The sequence below is a fragment of the Haliotis rufescens genome, unplaced genomic scaffold (assembly GCF_023055435.1).
Source record: "Haliotis rufescens isolate VD_foot unplaced genomic scaffold, xgHalRufe1.0.p SCAF_4, whole genome shotgun sequence".
Lineage (NCBI taxonomy): Eukaryota > Metazoa > Mollusca > Gastropoda > Lepetellida > Haliotidae > Haliotis > Haliotis rufescens.
In genome coordinates, this window is record NW_025964112.1 from 47296993 (window position 1) to 47319778 (window position 22786).

Below are 22786 nucleotides of genomic sequence, written 5' to 3' on the forward strand. Positions count from 1 at the left end.
ACTGCGCAATGTACAAGTGAAATAGACATGCTACACGTCATCTGTGTCAAGATGGAATGAAGGAACTTGTTTAATTACCATTAATCACATTCATTATGCACAAAGGTCATAACCGTGATGTAACAGATTCAAAACAGAGTCCCATTCAATATACGAAACCGAAATATTCGAGTTTGGGCATTTTATGATAACGATCAAAGCATTCATAAAGCATTTCGTGCAATAAATAATAACACAGTGCCGTAAATCAAAACTAAAACGATGTTAATTTGTAAGCTACTAATTATCCTTTATCACTGAAGAGCTACCAGCAAAGGCTTCCCCAGTCGTCTCCCTTACATTGAAACTGACATGATAGAAACAGGCATCCCAAATAAGAAATTGACAATAATATGCAACCTACAACATGAAATGAACATCATACCTACTCTGTATCGGTCTCGTACCGAAAGCTGAAGATAGCATTGGAAAACACGTGCAGTATATATCCTATAATACGATGAACATTCGGAACGACAGACTCTTTATATCACCAAAGCAACTATAGGACGGAGAGCTGTGCTATCTCATATGCATTAGACGGCGAGTACCATGTGACGGCAAGTAGCCAATGAAACGCGGTGTCTATTTCAATAGCAGTGTAGGAGCGCTCACCGATTTCCTGTAAACAACATCAGCCGCGATTAAAAAGCAGTAGAACTCACAGGCATTTGTGAAAGAATAATCGAACTTGGAGAATCTAAAAGAGCTTATGAACGAAACAAAATTTCCTATTAAAATAGCGCACTTGAGAGAGAATAGATCTGGAATACGTGCCGCATCGTGCGTGTCAGCTAATTAAACAACCGGGTCGGTAGTGGGGCTCTGAGCCAATGAAATTGCACGCTGAGTTGTCACGATGTTACTCTCGACATTGAGCTTATTTCGCTTTCCAGGGTACCGAGAGCAAGGCACAGGTCAGACTTAAGTACAAGCATGTGATCCGTGAGCGCTTGAATAAAATTACGGTATAAACATCAACATTTGATGTTTGAGTGTCAAACATTCGTTGAAACTGATAACTGGTACATTAATGATTGATGCGGTCCTCCAGCCTAAAGTATTTGAAATACTCAAGAGAAACGATACATAGCCCGGGGCACATAACTACGAGGTAAAAACAGTGAAAAGCGACATAACATTTTATTTGATGTCATTTCACATTTTCCTATGAAAGAGAAAGGCTTAATAGATATCTCATAGCGGGGCATTTAACCCAAAAAAAACTCCACAAGAAAGGCACTTCTTGTATAGCAATGGGGCGATCCTTAGCCCGAACGTGGCTTGTTTTATTGGCTCGCGTTTACAAGTTTCTTCCACATTTACTGCATATAAAAGGCTAACAATTCACTCACTGCCTAACGTGGTATTCTATACGCTCAACACCTATTGTGAGCTGTGTGCAATTTATACCCTACTAACTATTTAATAAGATAGGACATTTGTCTAAAATATCACTTCACCGCGTTTTTATTATTCGTTTATATTCGGAAATTTGTAACGAGCCAATGACTGACTGTGAAATATGCTCGATCGTGATTTTAACCTGTCCGATGCACAAGAAACTTAGGCGGAATGCATCTAAAATGACATTTTTGATTGTGTGCTTTTTATTTGTGTGTGCGACTGGAACAATAACCTGGTTCCGATCACACGTTAACTGCTTGTCAGTATGAGAAAGGTGTGTCGATGTACTTGTTCGTCAACCTTATTGGTCAGTTTATGATGACACTGACAAAAACATTTTCTCATAAAAAGAAACAAAAACTAATTGATATCGAGTCAAAAACGAAAGGCATCTTTACAAGGAGCAATCTTCTGAGCAGAAGGTGAGAAAATGTATCCCCCCTCCAAGAAAAAAGTTGAAGCTAAGCTTAGTTTATGTTGAAGAAATCGTGCTCCTGTCAGATCAAAGGCCAAACTGTATTAACAACCATGCATCTTTGATTAAGGCCATTGTGTTGTCACGTTCGAAATCGATACATATTGGGTCGTGTTGGTTTGTACGTAACAAAGATACAATAATAGAATAAACATAACATTTGATAACGTCTCTGTAAATGTTCGGGTAAACTATTATTGTTGCTAAATATGAGACCCATAGTTATATGTTTGTCATTATGTTTAATTGATTTGTATGTCGAACTCTCATGTAATACAAATGTCTGATGGGCCTTGTTTACATCATATTACACGCGCCTGCCAATCATCCTGAACGCGTGTATCCTCCACGACTCGTTAAAAGATAAGCTAGATTCATTTGTTTTAGTTGCATAGTCTATATACATGTTTTTTTTCAGATCCGTATCTTTTGTTTCATTTGTGATGCAAACATTTGTTATTGTACTTAAAAATATTCAACGTTGACTTTCAGCAATGCATTTGGCATTAAATATATCAAATTATATATATTTTCAATAAACTATTGGAATACACTGAAATAAATTGATGTTTGTTTCGTTAAATTTGAATAATCATATGTTATCCGTCCTATAGATAAAGAATCATAAATAATGAGAAGAACTAGAAGGTCATGTATTGTAGAGGGTAAATACCATAATCAATCATAAATCTTTATAACATCGTTTACAAGGCTCGGTCTTGTCTCAAGAGACATAAATTGTACATTACAATTCACAATTCGTGCAATATCATAAATTTTGAAATCGCGCCCTCTGTTGTTTGACGACCAAAGGGAGCTAACTCCGTGTTATCAACTATGAATATCATAAATCACATGAGATTATCGGGTTTTTATACCCCTTAATGGTTATCACTGATATAAACACGAGTTGATGTCAATGTTTTTTACTTTGCTATCATTCCGTTACAGCAATTTATAAGAATAAGCAAAATTAGCATCTGCTATGACAGTTATATCATTTATTAACTGTACTTGATGACTCGCGCCTACTAACAAGAGAGTGTTCGTTTAAAAAAAAATGTATTGCAATATAATTATCGCAGGGTTCCTAATAGGTCGATATGGGTCAGTAGCGAGGATAGCGAATAAAAAGTTGACCCGGCATCGATGGTAATCTTCGTTCATGAACAACGACACATTTCAATCAAAGATACGCATCCTCATTCAATTTATTATAATGTTTATCATATTTACAACAAATCCGCTAAACTAGTACGACAGTCAACATATATTCGTTGCGAGGACGTTTTCGGAACAAAATGTATCGTTATATTTTTGTCAAACCATATTTGTCGAAATAAAATGAACACAACACTGAACAAAAAAAAAGACCAAAATGCACTAACAAACTTAGCCGTGGGTAATTCAACATTGTCCTAAATGTGGCTCGTTTATTTCCGAACTGATCGATTAATTTTGAACATTGATAATAAATCAAAATCTACGAGGCTGCAAAATATGTTAACTGCAACAGAAATCATTGCCGAGAAAAAGAATCGGAAAGCTACACGGTGTATCATTTCATTAAACAAAGCCAATAATGCCTCACAAAACGAGGAATATTTTATTATACAGTTACGAGATTTTTATTGTCTTTGAAGTAACAAAATACATACGCTAATGACCAAGAATATTACCTTCGCGGCCAACCTAAGAAACGAAACCATCGAGTACTAAAATGATAAATCTCAGCAGTCCACGCGAATTATACGAATAATAAGTTTAAATGACGTTGAAAAAGTAAACTCTGACCCAACATATTATCACGTGGCAAAATCAAAGGGATGGGTTGTCACACCGATGCATGATGGAGTAGCACACGAGCCAAGAAAATGAAACACAGGATTCATCTACAGTTCTTGAAAATATCGATATAATTTTCTCACGCTAATTGCACTGTAACTAAACTGCTGTCTGACTCATTACATATAATTAGAGGATCTAATTAACATGCACGGACCGATGGGCACGACAGTGTATTATATATGCCTCGTTTGTAGGATGTCGGAGAAGACAGAATTATTTTCATAACGGTTAAACTGTAACGAAAGAAGTTAATATCAGCCAGGTATGTATGTAAAAGTATGTACATATGAAACTCTAGTTAACTCTTATCAAGGTAATCAGGATAACGGATGATTTAAATACACGGTTGCAATAGAATTAAATCCATATCATATATGTATCATGCGTGTGAATGTGTACGTCTTGAATAAAACCCAACTTTAATAAGCCTCATGTCTAAGGTCGTGCATTTAATTTTATTTATGTTTCAGTCATACCAAGTATAAACATATTTTAATATACTACCAGTATTTTAATGACTCATTTTATTTGTATGGACACGTAATGCAACATGAAATACCCTTCCTTTAATACGGTTTTACAAATCAGCAAATTAATATTGTATGCCGAAAAAAACCGTAGAACATTTATGGATGGCGATTGTAAGTTTATTTTAAACCAGCCAGTAAAAGGTGAGAATATTGCGACATATAAATACCTATAAGACCAAAGTACTAACCTGATATATATTGATTGTAGATCATTTGTATTCTACGAGAGATCATTCTATAGCGGCAATAGACATCGCATCACGCTTGTCACACGTATAAAATAACAATGAAATGAAACGTTATGGCCATAAAGTACATGTAATTGACAATAGTAAAGTGTCAATCATATTATATCACGTGACATTCATGTCGAGCTTCACTAAAGGACCGGCCTATCCCTCGGGGAAAACACTGATGAAATGAACTAACTCTAACTTGTAATTTAGTCTACGAGGCATTTATGGTCAATGGTTTGATATATACGTACTTAATCACTAAGTCCCCTTACAGATTTAGTCTCATTTACATTGTTCAACTATAGAAATCGCTACCTTTAACCAGTGCGGGGCCATTGCTGGGCAAATTGTCAATCAATTAGCCTATCTGTGATTAGGGCGTTGTTGAATTATGACTACCGTCGCAACAGGCGTGGGCACAGAAATGTACAAATGACCTACAGATTACACGGAACGCGCGGGGAACTTGAAAATGTGATACATGTAATTTTCAGATATTTGAATAAAGTTGCGCAAATGATTACGGTCCATACCAAAGTTGGCGCTTTCAAACCCACGCTGAAGGTATGATGTTTAGTTGAAATTTGATCTTTGTTTCAAAGGGAGCCCCTGCTTATTCTAATAAAAGAATTTTCTCACATGTCAACATGACAGAAAATAATGAGACGGTTATATTTCAAAATGTTCTAAAAATTTAAGTCTTGAACGAAAGGTTTGTGCGTGAAATTAGAAATGTCATGTAGTTGCTAGGCGTGGTGGAAATATGTGGTAAATCGCATTTGCATGTTTTTATTACTATTATCACTATCACTATTAATTACAGTGTTTTTGTATTTGGATACCATTAAAGCATGTTTGTTTTACTTTTCTAGACCGGCGAGATACCTGAATATATAAATCTAGATCTAATTGTAGTCAGGTTATGACCTAGAGTCTTTTAATTTACTTACTTTCTTTCAATTTTCATTGGGGAATTTGGTCAGTAGCAGCAATATTGGTGACGCGACACTTTACTGCCTTGTTGAGAATTTCATATATGCGACTGTATTAATGAAGTTCAGTGGTGAATATCAATTGCAGCGTAGTTCTTTCAATTCCGCTGGGGGTAGTTTAATAAAGCATTAAAAAGACGATAGGTGAAAATTTCTTTCTATTTTTCTCCCAGCAATGCGTCATTTGTATGCACAACGGCATATTTTCTTGAAAGAAATATTTTCAATGTGCTAGATTTCTCTTTTTTATGGAAAACTATTTTAATATGTTTCAATGGAACGGTAGATGATATAAACGTTTACAATGAACCTTTCACTGTACCATATTTAATGCATATATGAATATCGACTGACCTTCCGACCAATATGTCATCTACGACTTAATAGAACATCTCGTGTCAAATGGAATATAACGATTTAGGTGTATAGACCACTGTGTCTAAAACCAGAAATATTTCCATTGTCTTTTTCATGATAATTATTGATACTTTCCATAATATATTTTGGAAGATTGAGTAACTAATACGCGATTAGGAATTTCCAGTTGATAATGACATTAATACTAACAGATCAATGTTGACAATATTCGAAATTCAAAATCTTACGTGATTTTGTACAATAAAATGTAACACAAAAGGTAAAACGCATCTTTCAAAATGAAATAGAACTGCAACGGAACTGGCCCCGTTTTGTTTTCTGGAGAGCGAAGAGCGTTCAAAGGGCGGTAAATCTACCAAGCGAAAGCTGCTCGCCACACACATAGAGTAACACGCGAGTGTGCCGCTATATCAACATGGCTCTTTCAATACAGAAGTCATTAGCGGGTAAAGATATACCAGATTTCGTCTCCATATGACCCGTGCCGGATTTTGATGTCGACAAGTCTTTGTGCCCGAAATTGTGATTTAGGAGTAGGAATTTCAAAGAAAATTCTCTAAGTTGCAGCATCGCGGTCAGTTGGCCTGTCAAAACAAACGCTCGAATCTTAAGTGCATTGACGCGAAGTTAAATTGTTAGAACCCCCATGTCGAACACTCCGCAAATAAATTTTGTTAAAAATCAATTTTAAATGACTTGTCATATCAAATCAACCTAACTGACAAGTTAGTCATATATGATTTCACTTCATTAACCTAATTTTCTTCATGAACATACCTTCAGCATGAAAAAATTATGTACCTAAAGTATAATACGAGGACATATTTCAATGTATATCTCACAAACAGTTATTTTTTTCATATGTCAGTGTAATTAATAAATTGTACACGAGCCACTGCATTGAACGAGAAAAGGGATAGTCATGATACAACTCGTAAAATCAATAACTACATTTGTATTTTTAATCTATTTATATAATAAATCAGTCATAATGCGAACATATGAACTACAGAATATGATTTATTGCCAGCACTTAACGGTGATCGAAAACTAGCAGCATATACATCTCCACACAACACCATATATATAACACATGAACATTCATAAAATATAACTTGTCACAACTGTCACTGACAAAAAATGAAAGACTTAAACTGTCATAAATTCATGACAATATAGCACTTACCTCGACGAAAATATATGCAATTTTAAAGGTAAATCCAATTATGTTGAACGGCCAAGACCAGGCCTAAACGTGCTCAGTGGCCGAAGGAGGGCCTAGAAGCGAAATGCGTAACTGCTAACTCTACTCTACTCATAAATGAACCAAAATGGGTTGGCGTTTCATGGCGGCTCTTTTGATCTCTTATGACGGTCGCGAGAGAATGGTGGTTCACCGTTTCGCCTATAAGCGGCGTCAACTGATTTGCCAGAATATAAACCTCGTTCCTTATTCGCCGTAATATCGAGATTGAAGACAACTTTGTCTTATCATTACGGTAGAATTTTTCTGTCAATATCATCGTTCCGCCTAATTTTGTCTGAAATTGCTATTCTTTATTAGACAGTCGCTTCCTGCTAAAGCTAGCTGAGAAGGGACCATAGCGAAAGAAAGGACTATTCTAAATTTAATGTGGCCATTTCACCAGACCAAGACATAGGTCTTCCTTGTGTAAGGTGGACCGTCTCTCCCTTTGTGAAATAGCCATATTTTGCCATAAAATCATCAAAATATCCTTCGTCGTCCTCAAAGGCGAAAGAACAAACTATCTTCGTTTGGAAAACGTACGGAAGGATTTTAATTGTCTCTTACCATTACTCCTTTGAACATTAGAGACAGAGTTTTATGTAGGTTCTCCCATTAAATCAAGTCTTCAAACGAAGTCTGAAGTCCCTATTCGAAGGAACTTCACAACTTTTACCGACTTCTTTGTCCCTTTAGTACAGAAATGGAAGATTTATGAATTTCAATGATTAGATTCTCCGAATAGTGGGTACGAAAGCTTTTAGATTAAAGTTAAACTACAATTAAATTGTTATTAAAACTTAACGCCGATAAGTTTTAGGGAGAGAGGTTTTAAGTAATTGACACTTAAAACTTGATCATTAAACCATGCGTGCAACAGACATCTAGTGCTATGAGTACCAATAATGAAAATGACATATGCTGAAATGAGTGATTGACAAATACCATCAATTGTCATTTTGTATCCAAACCCAGCAACTACTTGGAATACTGTCACCCAAAAAGCAACATTGTCTTTGAAACTATCATTTGGTTTGGATAGAATACTATTTCAAACGAAATTTCATTTCACAATGTCAAATTTTATTCATGTTCAATACGATATTTCAGAACTGATTAATGTAATATTATGTCATTTCCAAACGTTAAGTTCTTATCAATGTCCATATTTTGATTGACTTTGAAACCGAATTTTCTCAAAGCCTATACTTGAAATTTACAAATGTCATTATTGAGAATTGGTCGTTACTTTATCCCATTGGCGTTGTCAATTTCAAACGAAGTCAAACATGAATGAATGTTAAAACACTTCCTTTCATCATTTCATAGTAAAACGTCCTCTCTCTCCTTTCATTCCAGATCTCGTTGGACGAACACTTTCACTCAGCTATTTAGCATTTTGTCATTTAGTTTTTAAGCAAGTATAAATCTGAAGAAAATAAACGGAATATTTGAAACATGAGAATCATAATATTGATTCCATGTGAGAAATATCTCTACTTTGGTAAATTTCAAAGGAATAGAAACCAATTCCTATGACAATGTGCTCTGAAAAGTTCATCTTCGCAGCTTTTATGAGGCCCCCACGCCATCAAGTTTCACAAAATGTCCCCATCGTTTCATATTAAGTTAAATGGTACTTGAAGGAAAGCAGGTTTATTAAGGATATTGAAGCAAAATACAGAATCTCCAAAATTGCTATAATTCTAGGCCTGAGTATTCCTTAAATCGAGTAAATAATTGCCCATATTTTTTAAGCAAATCATACCGCGTCTCTACAAAGGCAATACTAATCGCTAAATCTTGAACAGTCCACGCCCATCGGGGATATATCATTAAGTCCTTCGGAGTTACTATTAACATTTTGTAAAATTAGAAATGAGCGCTCGATGATTGGACAGAGAGCACATACAACACCAGTCATTGTTCAAAAATATTATTTATGAAAACGATATCAGTTCGGCTTGTCTAAATCTTCCCTTTTTTGTGTGTACTTTTTGCTAATATCAATGTAACTGTTCATGTATTTTATATTATTAATTATTCGAGATATCATGGTTCAGTAATATTGTAACTAGCTCTGACGCCAATCAATTTATCAACAAACGTAAAATAAGCAGATCATACATCTATTTGGTATGATTTATACAATCGTTGTAATTTACAAACCGATCATTATCAGCTAACCTTGTCATATTTGCATTTTCATTATTCATAAATATGCATTGCATATCTAGTAGTCCAACATGTGAGTAGATTCTTTGGTTTGGATGTTTTTTGTGCATTTACATCAGCTAAATATTACAGCATTACTATGCAATATCTGTGAATAACAAGTAGAGAAACATAGCTACTTTGTACCCGTCTTCCGGAAATGTAAATAGCAAATCTCTACTTCCGTGTATGCAATTGACAACCCATGTTTATTTCATTAATATTGTTTGTCTATGGGCTGTTTCCCCGTATCACTAATACCCTAAGCGTTGTAATAACACTTTGACCTCTCTCTCTCTCCACAGCACAGGGGGAGACGGGTTTTATGACTGACCAATGTCCAGCATTACCCAAGCCATTCCGGTCAGTCTGACTGTCGAGTGATATACAACATACACCCCACCCCCCCCCCCCCCCCCACCCCCCCCTCCCCCCTGTAGACCACAATCAAACCCGCTAGCTGGCCTGTCCGACTGATAGAGATCTTTATTGGCAAGGACTACTGGGAAACTGGTGGCGAAACACTGTGATATGTCGCCAATATAATGCTCCACTGACAAGGTATATAGGGCATGTAAGCTTCAAGAAACGCTGAATATATCTTGATAACCGTTTTACATATGTATTGTCCCACAAAGTTATATACCACCTTGAAGTACAATTTATCACAGTTAAATGTGAACAAAATAGTTAACATACATCTCTAACTTTTAAATCATGACAGATACTGACTTTCCTCGATAGCTTTCTGTCCTCTGTGATAAATGATTATGGTTTTTTTCACATTTACCATAATAGTGAAAATGGATTTCGACAGAAACTCAATATTTCAGTCACAACTTGAGATAATTAAAGTCTCCGCCATATCATAAAACAGTGCCAGTTTACATCAGTTTATTGACTAAATCATCCTCGAAATTGTTCCCTTTTGTAATAGAGGCATTGTCGAGGGATGTAGATTGTAAAAGCAAATGCTCAAAAGTACTACACTGAATTGTGTTTATACTAATGTCACTGGGAATATGAATACACATGTTCATTACAGCATCCCGTTGTCCCGAATCCGTTGTCTCGAAAGCAAGTGTACTTCGAATCAAGATTCATGTCCTGCATCCCTACCCATACAAATCCTTTGGTCAACTTTTGGTTATCTGAAAGAAGTGGTTAGGTCGCCTCCACTATATTAATAAATCTGTCTTATCTGTATTAAATGTCTCTGATAGGCACCCTGTTTGTTCCTTTTCCCCACTTTTGGTATATTATACCGAATGTGTCCACATAACCCTTAATGCGACTAGCCCCGTTAAGCTAGTCTTTTGACTTAAGGATGACTTATGCACACGCCACATCTTCAACGAATGAGATCCTCGGTTGCTATATCACATATACACACATACCGTCAACACATATCATATTGTATGACAATAACTCAAACACACAAGTTGATGCGTATGACAACATTACCGGATGGTGTTTTCAGACTGGTTGACTTATCGCACAGGAACGTCAGACAGCTATGCTTTTTTATGTTAAGATTAAAGCCACACGCGATATGAACGCTGGACGTCGCAGAGACATTAGTAAATTCCATCAAGAATATGACGTTTACATAACAGAGAGACAAATGAGGCCAAACAAGAAACGTGTGCTGCTTGCTTTGCAGACAAAATGAGGGAAATAACCCGATCACATAGCACGTTTATGACTTACGAGCCATGGTAAAACAGGACAATTATTTACGCTAGCCTGGCTGTTCAGGTATAGCTCGAGAACCGACACAGCAGACTCAAATACCAAACTACCCTAATAAATTGACAGTAAGTCAGGTTTCACAGTTATGGGCCATGGTTTCAGACTGATATAAAACGACTATGAACTATGGTATAAATTGGCCATTGCAAGCGATTCATTGTGTCGAATATGAGAATTTTACTGTCTTTCAACGCTTGTGAAAAATACTTGGAAGAACATGAAAATTGCCAGCGTATATCTTATGGGCGAAACGCACGGTTAAAACGTGTCCTATATAATCCTAGAGGTATTCTTCTCCCAACCTACCATGGGTTAGGAGATATACAGAAGACTTCGGAAGGTACGACTAGAGCAGATGGTTCACATTCTAGGGAACATTTGGACCACATTGTAGGACTTCTTGCAACGGTGACTGTTTATTTGGATACAAATTCTTTACGAGAGCAAGACTTCAGGCTGTTTTATCTGTCTGGACAGCAGGCAAGAAGCCCAGTCGATAACTGTGGGAGACTGATTTAAGGTAAGGACAAACGCGACACATCACATCCAAAGTCATTCCACAGGCTGGCCGTGTTTGCTTTGCTGTATATCATTAATATGACATCTTCTGCTTTGAACCGAAGTCTCCGGTAGACTATGATAAACTCTGTATCCTAGCAAATAGACTTAGGGTTAAACAATGAGAGCGCTTATGAGCACACTCTTTTTCTCTATTTTTGTAATCGTGTGTGTATGCAGATATGATACAGCATAGGACAGTGCTCTCTATTCCATTTCCTTTATTCAAGTTTAACCACTGCATCCTCTGTCAACCTCTATTTACAATTCACCTGTACCGCAGTGAGTTGTAGGGCAGAACATGCTTACCCTTTTCCCAAACACCTGGTGTCTTCATTGATTTGCAGTGATCCGTTCATATAAGTTTCACCGTTATTTGGCTTTTTACACCCAATTGAATATGTTTCGGGGGATAATCGAGACTGGTTATTCTCTGGCCTTGACGTATTTATTTACACGTTCAAAGTACATTGCCGTTGCCTTTATGCTTTGCTTTGCGTTGTCACTTTGGACTGAAAAGGTCCCTGGCAACCTATACTGGTCGTAAGATGCGACCAAAGGGATCGAGTAGTCACGCTCGGTGACTTGGTTGATTGCTGAGTGTGGCGTTATACAAAAACGATATACTCTTTTTAATTTGAACATACTTTGTATCTGTCCCTTCAAGCTTCAGCATACATAGCAACCGCCCTTTAAGCTGACCACCATGTCCAATTGCATGTGACCTTTAGAATGTTGGACCATACATTGCAAATATTCCTGTGAGTTTGTCCATTGATTCATTGGAACTGTTTCCTAAAGAATGACCATTCATTGCAATTTCCATCCACGTTTTGACCATTCCTCTAGAGTTTGACCGCTCTGTGTTTTGATATTCATTGCAACTATCCTCTATAGTTTGACAGTATGTGAAACAATTTTCATGACCAACTGTTTACTGAAGAAGGTTCCATTTCTTCAACAACTGTACATGTTCTATGTGATAAGGACCTGCAATGGCAAAGTTCTTCCTTATGTACCACGTTTATCACGCATGACATGTAACGTTTTCTTTATTGGGAAATGCAACTGTTACAAGAAAACGTGTATTATATTTATTATTGATAAATTAAAACGCTTCGCGGGTGATCGATGACCAACGAAAGGTACAGAAACCCATCAGTTCACGCAGTGCGTTATGACTGCTTATGCTATCACTGCAGTGGCCTAACTCTATCACTAACAGCGGTGACTGAAAGGACGGCGACACTCAATACGGTACGCACGTGTTTCAAATTAAAACAAACACATGATACATGAAACCTAAGCTTTTTTTCCACTGATATCACCGGCATGTATTCACAGGTTAATCGTGATTACAATATAGGATGGTTGTGTCTGTTTTTTTCTTTCTTGAAGTTCTATTGAATTTTATAGGCCTTTTCTTCTTTAATGAAATGTTCCCCGCCCTGTAACTTGTACCACAATGGACCTCGTGGCGGCCAATCTGTCCAGAATCGCGGCCCAGTATGCTGCGGCCAATGAGATAGCCATTAGTTGAATAGCGATACAATTGCTGTTGTATTTATCCGTGGTCATTTACAACTCCAATTGTACTCTACCAATTAGGGTCAATGACTTATACCAGTGGGGTGTACAAGAAGCCTCGTGGGGTAATTGGTCACTCTAATGTGGTCAGTTTAGGGTCCTCAGGTGCGACTGGACAATGGTCAAGATGTAGACCATAAAATAATTTTTCAAAGACGTTTATGCTACCTATTAGACGCCGCCTAATAATTAAGGCATCCGTGAGGTATCGCTATCTCAATTAAGGTGAGCTATTCAGAGGTGTAGGCTATTCATTAGCCAATATTACTCTGCGGTGACATAGCGTTAAGCTTACAGATTACGCAAATGATACGACATTTGTCGTGGACAGTCCTTTGATGTTTCGGACATAAACATTTCACCTGACCTTCGATGGCTTAAATTGGAGGGGCAGTTGGGACTTATGGTTGAATAACCGTTGCGTTACAGTTGACATGACAATGTACTTCAACAATACTTTATTAGAGGTTAACTTTTGTTGAGGTTCAAAGGATCACACAGAACCCATGTACATTTGAGGTCATGTCGGTATTGAAATAAAATGACTCTGGGTCAAGCCGCTTGGGAAATTGCAAGATAGATAATTTAGTCAAACTAATTTGTTAATACGCTTTTATTTCAACGATGACAAACTGTATAGTTTTAATTACCACAAAAGACTCTCGATACAGTTCTGTAATTATTGCTCCCATCAAAAGATCGTTTTTTAATCTTGACATAATCGATGTGATTACAAAGTATGTCGATACAACAAAGGTTGCTGATGTCGATCTCCCCGGTTCACCATCACGTACACTACATGACCTTATCACTTTCCATCAAGACTGGTTACATCTGAAAGATTTTGACACATTTAATTTAATGTATGAGTTTTTTAAACGATTACGTATATTTTACTTAATGTATGGTTGTACAAGGTACATCGATAAGCATTATCCTTATACACAAAAGACTATTTTTTTAATATCTTAATGGCATAATATAACAAACATTAAGATATCACTTGCATCTATTATTCACTACCCAGGCTGAAACAAAACAGCTGAAGAACTGAGTAGAAGTTGTTGTAGGTAAGATGTATTTTTAATAGGTGTGTTACAAAAACGTTCGTTGCGACGGATTATATCTGTCAATAATAATTTCCATATACCATTGACCTTCATATTTAGGTATGGTTAACGATATATACATCTGATTGTGTCTACGATCTGATTTCATTAGCATTATGATTTATTTTCCTTGAGACATTTTTTACATATCTCGTATAACTCAATTGTCAACCTCCCATGTTGGATGTAGGGGTGAGATTTGAGGTTACGGCCGCTCAATAAAGTATAGTGGTCAGTGAAGTCGTTCCGAAAGTCCAGTAGTGACCAGGTACCTGGTGCTATATTGCATGTCCAGTGGTGTCTATCTGGTCATTTCATCACGCCATGACCAGTCCGACACGCATCATGCTCGGTCAAGCATATTGGTGACCGTTCGATAAGTCTACATACAATAAGTCGCACGAACATCAAAGAGGCCGCTCTGCAAGGTGAGGGATGTGTCCGCCCTGGGCCGGAAAAGCACCGAACGACCCATAACATTAACAAATCGTGCTTTTGAAATCTGTCTGGGGATATGAACATTTGAATAAACGCTCCAGTTTGTGCTTTCTTAGAACATAGAGATAGAGGTATGGCTAAACTATCGCGTATGAAAAGGTGTGAAGTAGCACAATACTTTCTGCGTAACTGTCATGCCCGTTTGGGTTTTTACTATTGAGGCGCACATTCAACGAGCCCCAAATAACCGAAGAGCCGTCTTTTGGTACTGATTAACTCCCCTGGATTGGGATTTCAATAGCCAAAATGGCTTTTTGATTCCAATTGAACTTGTGTATAGAAGAACGAGGGGGTGAAGAGGGGAAGAAACGGCCACAAGACTCTCCTACTGGGAACTCTTGACTGCCATAGAATATACATACAAAACGGTTTTATCGCGCTACAATCATTCAACAAGTCTTTCGCTATCGATATGCTACGGCGTGAATCTTTTGAAAGGACCTTTGTTGGAAAATGTTACTGTGGAAAACTTCAAAGTGGACAAGCTGCGTACTCAATGGTATAATAAATACGCAGGATAAAGTGGCGTTTGTTGACATTTGTCCTGCTTAGGGACATCAAAGATATGCGATATTCTGCTAATGTTACCAAACCACGAATCTTAGCTCTTTTGAAAACCGTCGCAAATGGCGGTGAATAAACGACAACTGTACATTTCATGATTGAGTGACAAGTACATATTAAGGATAGACTTGGGCGTGTTATTATAGACCTACGTTGCGCTATGTGTACTCACATGGCGATGTATATTTCACAATACCATCAGACATTGTTAAAGGACAGATCGTATGACAATCCTGCGATGTTGATTTGACCTTGGTGGCTGAGATTAAACTGCTTATCTCGTTTCAAACCCGCCACAATTACTAGAGTGCTTACAATGTAAAGAGCTTGCTTCATTTAACAATTATTGGTGGGTTTTTATGTTAAATGTTATAGTGAGCTACGTTTCACGTATACTATAACGCAGGATTAATGTACAGAAGAGATGACACATTCTAAACTTAAGGTTAAACTACTAGTTTATTTGTCACAAACGCCGTACACTTAATCGAGAATTACAAATATGTACTTGAATCATTAATACAATGATTATTTATTATTCCCCTTAAAAATCACTTTACAATCTATGTGAGGCATTCCAAGTTTACTTACATGTAGAATACAAAAAGCATTGTTACATATTGCTTTTTATTTCTTTTTAAGATTCCTTACAGTTCAAATTGTTTATTTCAATGCAGTTATATAAATAACAACGACAGTGAGCTCGCCCCTCTATTTTGTCAACTAGACACTGCAAATGCATTCTGGTATTGAAATACAACTAACAGGTGTTTGGCTTTTTTCAAAAGAAATGGATCTTAAATTTTACAATGCGTTTCAATCCGTGTTAGTTTCTACCCCTTGTGTGGTGAAACTCGACTCTGCCTTGATGGGTTTTTTGTGAGAACACTATCATAGCCAAAATCTCATAGGGGCGCTTTGTCTCCGGTCCCAACAAGGGGAGTCCAAATTCACCCTGTTTTACAACCGGTTGCCTTCAAACTGACAAACACAACCGTCTCCATGTAACATTTAACCCTTGCCCAATCTTCCAGTCATGTAGTACTACACTCACAGACAACGCGGAAGTGTTTTGGCGCTATGTTAGCGTTAACGTAGCCTTTTAAAAATCAATTTCAATTCTCGTACGACCATGTATTTATGGTGACCAATGTTGACGTTGTTTTGAAGTTCCTATCGTAACTGATGTAGCTGATGTTTGCACTACCGTATTATATTGATTGTTTGTTGCCTAACACATAAGGTGGAATCACTTTCTACACGATACATAAAATGTATAGATTCTATGATATTGATTAAGTGTTTGTTTTTTTATGTCATATTCATATTTCATATAATGCCATGCATATTGTTTATTAATTTCTAAAAACAATGCCACTGAAACTGTTTTACATCAATATCAAATATATGTCTATCAATATTTTACCATATATCATATTTGGGATTACGCTTTCTTATTTTTGTACAAATTGTAGTACGTTTTTGGGTGTCCCATGCGGGATTTTAACTGCCACTTAGAAAAGTACCAGCATTTGCACCTTACTTAGAAAGCGTAATCCTTAATATAATATATGTTACATTAGACCACTTTCAAAAAGGCATTATCTATGTATAAATATGTTCTTTGTAAGCAAAACATGAGGTTAAGTACTCCTTAAATAAGCACTTTGAACGACACCACCACATTATGTGTATAGCGTTCGTTTGAACGTTGTATGAAAATGAACGAAAATGTTCGAAATAATTGCACTGTCATTTGTAAAATTATTCGTAAACATACTTTTATTAAGTTATAGTTTAAACAAATCCTAATTACATCTTTTCTTTATTTCGAACTTCCCGTAATTATTTCTCAAATTGTTTCGCTGTTCCCGTTTGTCTGGTCCGGTGACCAAAACACTCCATCAGTATAGAGTTTTACTCAGGCCATAAAACATAGCCTTGACAAAAGACTGGTTGTTCCGGCACAAGACCGTATTTACATGGAGTACAAGATTACTGGATAAGGTGTCACCAGGTAGTATCTAATTTTACAAAGAATGTACATAGATGGTCAACTTGAACAGGAGGGCAGAACACCCTGAATTGCAGGGACGACAGTGTTAATGGTGTTGTAGACAAAACAGGAACCTAATAGTGCCACGTGCAGCTGTTAGACGTTATGTTTATGGAATTATGCCAGGAATCACTTAAAACTGAAGGACCAAATAAGTTTTAAACGTGTAATATTAAGCAACCAGTTAAGTTGACACAATGTGAATAATAGAGTTTCGGGTAGTTTCCCAGTGTCTATGATAATACTCATATGGTATTTATTGTTTAAGGTTAACACAAAGTATATCGATGTTAATATTATTTTTTTAAATTGAAACGACGATCGATGCCTGTGTCAATAACAACATCGCTCTTTTTATATTTGGTATTTAAAACCACACAATAATACGAGTTTTAAACGTGTGGACAAACGGTTGTATTTTGAGGGGATGGTTTCAATGAGACCAAATTTCGACTCGTTGGTTTTAATAACGTATTTTTTAGCCACGCCATGTGTTTCAGGGAGGATAAATTATCAAGTTTAAAAAAACACCAACTTAATGTTATCTCACAAAAAGTTTGTTGGGGTTACTATTCCCACAATGCACCGCAATCCTCGCAAGGTTATGGTGATTGGATTTTTCAAAAGGTCATTGTAAAAGTAGGAATTGCAGCTTTCGTTTCTTTGGATCCCTCGAGCACCATCTTGATTGCATTTTTGGTCATTGACGGCAAATAAAGATAATGAAATACTGTACCTGACACCTTTGCCTGATCACGTGGTTTGTAGATGAATTGTCACAAGGCTAATACGAGGTTTGGCCCAGGGCTCCTGAAACGAAATTGGATTTGAAGTAATTCCAAGGCAGAGAAAAAATATTATTTAGCACAACGGGAAAGCGAAGATTTTCCAAATAAAATACAGAAGAAATTTTTAGTAGTTGAAGGAAACTATTGTTGTATTGTACCTATTAATTTTGTGTTATGCTTATCATAATGTGTCGTGTGTTTTTTATATTATGGTGTTTATTGTGTTTTTGCTATGATATGTCTGTAAGTTCATTTAATGGTCTTAATATATAACACCAAACAATCGTGTTATATTATGTTGTATTATTTTAAGTTAGTAATATAATGTTGCCTTGTTGAGATGTGTTACATTTTCTTTTGTCAATGCCATGTTTGTTATAATTGTTTGGCATGTCTTGTTTTATGTAAGTCATGTTATGTTATTTTATGGTGTGTTTATTATTCTAATTTATGCTACGATATGTTTTTTTATCATGTCAGTTCATCGTTACGTAAGCATGTCATATTTTTTTATGCTGCGAAATGTTTTGATGTTGATCATTAAGGTGCATAGTATGTAACGCTATGGTACTTCATGTTGGGATATGTTTTACTATTTTTTTTTATGCAGCATTGTAAACAGTACATATGTATAATACACGTATCAGTCTAATAGTACATCCATAATTTCACGAGCCGATTTCTTTATTTCGAAACAAAACATTTCTTCCGTATCAATGGTTTTCATGTTTTAGCGGAGATATTGCTTAACCATCCAACCAGTGCTCTGTGTTCAACTGAATAATTTACGTTTCGCATTGGTTACCAGTATTCAGAGCGTTCAATCATGAGTTCATCAGGTAAAGTGCCATAGGATGATTGACACATAATCAATCCATTTTCAAACATATATGTTGATTTTTAACACATTATGAAAATAAAATCTGTTCTAATGTTGTTTCTTTTGGGGGGAAAATACACTCGTTCGTTTTGTTGCCTTTTGATATATTACAAATGATATGTACCTTTACACCACGGATGGATGAATTATATAACTTCAAGCTGTTGTAAATTGACCTATCAATTGTATGAGTTGTAAAAGGTGGTCAACTCTTCGCGAACATGCTAATGATTATGTCGGAATCATACAATGGACTAAGAGAATACTTATGATAATGATAAATGTTTAGTCGCTTATTTGTTTATGTATTATTTAAAAGAAACATGTGTTAAGCGTAGGAAATGTCATAATGTAATAAAATTATAATATTACAAAAACAACACGACTGTTGCATTGGTATTATTTTTAGCAATTAACTTAAATCATGAAATACATGTTAATCCTTTGGTTAAGTATTTAGACAAATGTAAAAGCGACGAACACAACAAAAACATATTAAGCTGCCTGTTGTACATGTAAACATGGGCAATAAACATCTTAATAAACGAAATAAACATGAAAGGTTTAATCAATGACATGACAGCACAACGAGGCTATCTATAGCCGCGCTTCCCAGATATACCTTCAACTATGTCAGACGGACACGAGAAGTCACGGAATTTCCTCATCTTAGTGCTAAAACACTAATCCATACAATGCACAGCAGACCATTGAATCACGTGACAGCATTAATGTATAATCGCCATGGCAACGACAAACACTGGTCTCAAATAAGCACCGCATTATCTTTCTGTCATATTTCTTGCTCGCAAGCGCTGATAGTCTCGCTTCGATTACCTCCCCTACGTTTAACTCTCCACTCTTTGATTTCGATGCAGACATGCGCACATGTTACAGCATAGGGTCACGTGACATGGCCCTCTCTGATTACATAAACATTATGTCTATTAACTGCGGTTCAACAGGTCAAGTAATTAGGGTACCGACAATAAAACTCGTGATTCACACAGCGAAATCCCAGGGCAGTGCGGCCCGCGTACTTAGCCGTAGACACAATAGCAAGTTCTAACATCATTTGGTAGTCGAACAGTTCATATCACTGTGAAAAGTGATGCGAAGAGCGTTGAGCCGGCTCAGTTTCACGAGACATAATAGCACTTCGGCTCTAGGAATTCTACACACCATATTTTTTATAAAATGGGCAATTATCATTTGGTCGAACATCAAGGCAATAAGGTAACCTCTTGCTCCTTTTAACTTTTATGATAAAATATTCCGTCTCTGAATTATGAGTTTTCCATTCATGGTTTATTAAAGTATATATTTGTATTAAAATTTGTCAACCGCAAAAGTCCTATTCATAACCCATGAAATGAAAGTAGGTTAGACATAAGAAATTGTAAGGACTGTTATCTGGAAATGTTTTGTACTGTTTATTGAGCCTTAAAATATGATATTTAAACCCCAACGAAAACCGCCCACATATATACGTCCATTAAACTAATCTCTTTTAGGTAATAACATATCTGAGATCACCACATGAACGGTTGCACATGTTTGAATGTTGTGTCGATAAGAATGCCTTACTTGTAATTATCCCTTGTACCGTTGAAACATACAAATAACTTATACTTGTATCATAGAAACTGCAATATTTAGTGTGGAATAGGTCTTTTCTTTTCGCCCCATACACAAAAACACGTGTTTAATTATCATGAATTAAACCAGTGGGTTATTTTGAAATCACAAATTTTGTAATTCATGGTAAATTTAGCATGTAACCGTAAATGAACAATACAGTTCATGTTGTTTCAATAACAACTGATGCTGTCATAAATATATTAGTGAGTTTGTATTTGTGTATGTTCGTGCTTTAGACAATGCATTTCAGCAGAGCAAAATCACCGAAATATTGCATAAGGACTGACGACCCCACGCGTGAACTGACAACAACTCTCAAACCCGTCACTCGTGAACTGGAGAATATTTAATCACACCCATTATGCACGAACTGATATGACCAAATCATAAAGTATCAATACGATTTAATTCTATATGCAGCATATAATACAGGAATTTGGGAATTACCAAGAAAAGGATAACTTTTTATCAATTCAGAAAAATATTACCAAGTTATTGTTCTTAGTTGTCCAAGCATTTTGCTAAATATGATTCGAATTGTGTCCAATTCATTTGGGGTGCTTAAAAAGTCATAAAACCCTTAATAAAATTTTCAAGTATTTTTATTGTCGTTTTGTTAATGTTTCTTGCGATCGTGTCGCTGGAAATGTCATTAGTTGTAGTAACAGAATTATTTCTATTAGAATAGCCATATCATTTTCGGTAGCTTATATGTTAAATACACGGTCAAAGAACATTCTCTAGGGCCTATCCAATACTAGAAACAAAATAATACCATACTGGTGTGGGGGAAACGATTGCCATTGTCCGATAGTGTTCACATAAATTATTTAACATATTAATTTCAAAATCTGATTGACGAGTCATCTATTAAGTTCGTTAGTCATTTATTGTTTTCGTTTAGTTCTCAGTAGTAAGAACGATGACGTTTCATGGTGCGTTTTGTGTCGTCATTTCGCTTCAACTTCAAACGTTACAATCAAACATATAAATAGTCGGTGTTTTTAAGTCAGACAAAACACTCTTTGGGTAAGCTTGTATCCATCATATTTTAAGTCATATTTCGATTGGTTTATACGATTCATATGATATTAATTTATCACCATTATGGCAGGGTACATTTTGAAAGGCGAACTGGTGAATATTATTATGCATTTTTATGATTTATATAAATGTTGGTCATTGTATAAAAATAACATTAAAAAAGATTAGCATAATGTTCGTGCATTTTGTATTAATACTAATGCCTTTTGAGCTACGAACCTCGGGCAGAAATCATAGTAGTTTGACTGTAATCAACTAGGGATTAGTCTCAGATCGCCCCGCCTCCCTGTCTTAGCTCATGCGTGGGGCACGTATCAAATATCTTTATTAATCTAAACAAAGAAAATTCCGGATGGGACACTTTTGCAAAATAAATGAAGTCTTGGCCATATTTTAAGAGAATCGCCCATGCAAGCTAATGAAGGGGGTTAAGTAATTCAAATAAAAACGACTGTTTTTATCTTTTCGGTCCCGCGCCTGATTCGTGGACTTAATTCATTTGATCCCTACAGATGCGACGTTTTAGGACCTAGCCCAGATATTCCCTGTGTCATTTCTTTCTTCTAATTGGAGGAACTTTGTAGACGATTCCCCATCATGCATGTGCAGGGACTTAATTAAATGCACACACCACCCTCACAATAACGCGTGCTTTGTATAACTTAGTAAAGTCGTTGAAAAATGTATTATTGAATCATATATATGAACCTGTTTTATTGGACTTAGTTGTTGTAATATTACATAGTTTGGATAATCGAAATCGGTATTGTAATAACGACTAGAAATAATCGCGTTATATTGAGGCGATGCCCTCTTTCATGGATTATCTATGCGGGACAATCTGTCTTCTACCATAATGAAGTTGAACAGGGATGAAATATAGAAACCGATGGATTGGTGATGGCAAGTAAAGTGTAATGAAACAGAGGTGATTCCGGTGCTCA

The 22786-nt window shown here is 36.3% G+C and overlaps 1 protein-coding gene across 7 annotated transcripts in view; it reads right to left on the reverse strand.

Annotated features, from left to right (window-relative positions):
* LOC124151894 (homeobox protein Hox-D10-like) overlaps nt 1-22786 on the reverse strand; it is a 127450-nt gene that overhangs the window by 32570 nt on the left and 72094 nt on the right. For 2 of the 7 annotated variants that reach the window (XM_046524617.2, XM_046524601.2), the window contains exon 2: nt 18226-18299. The gene's annotated coding sequence lies outside the window, so the exon portion shown is untranslated. Of the gene's footprint in view, nt 1-78; nt 253-424; nt 593-654; nt 779-18225; nt 18300-19779; nt 19975-22786 lie in introns of those variants that run through there. The other 5 variants (XM_046524608.2, XM_046524633.2, XM_046524586.2 and 2 more) reach the window with 5 other exon arrangements.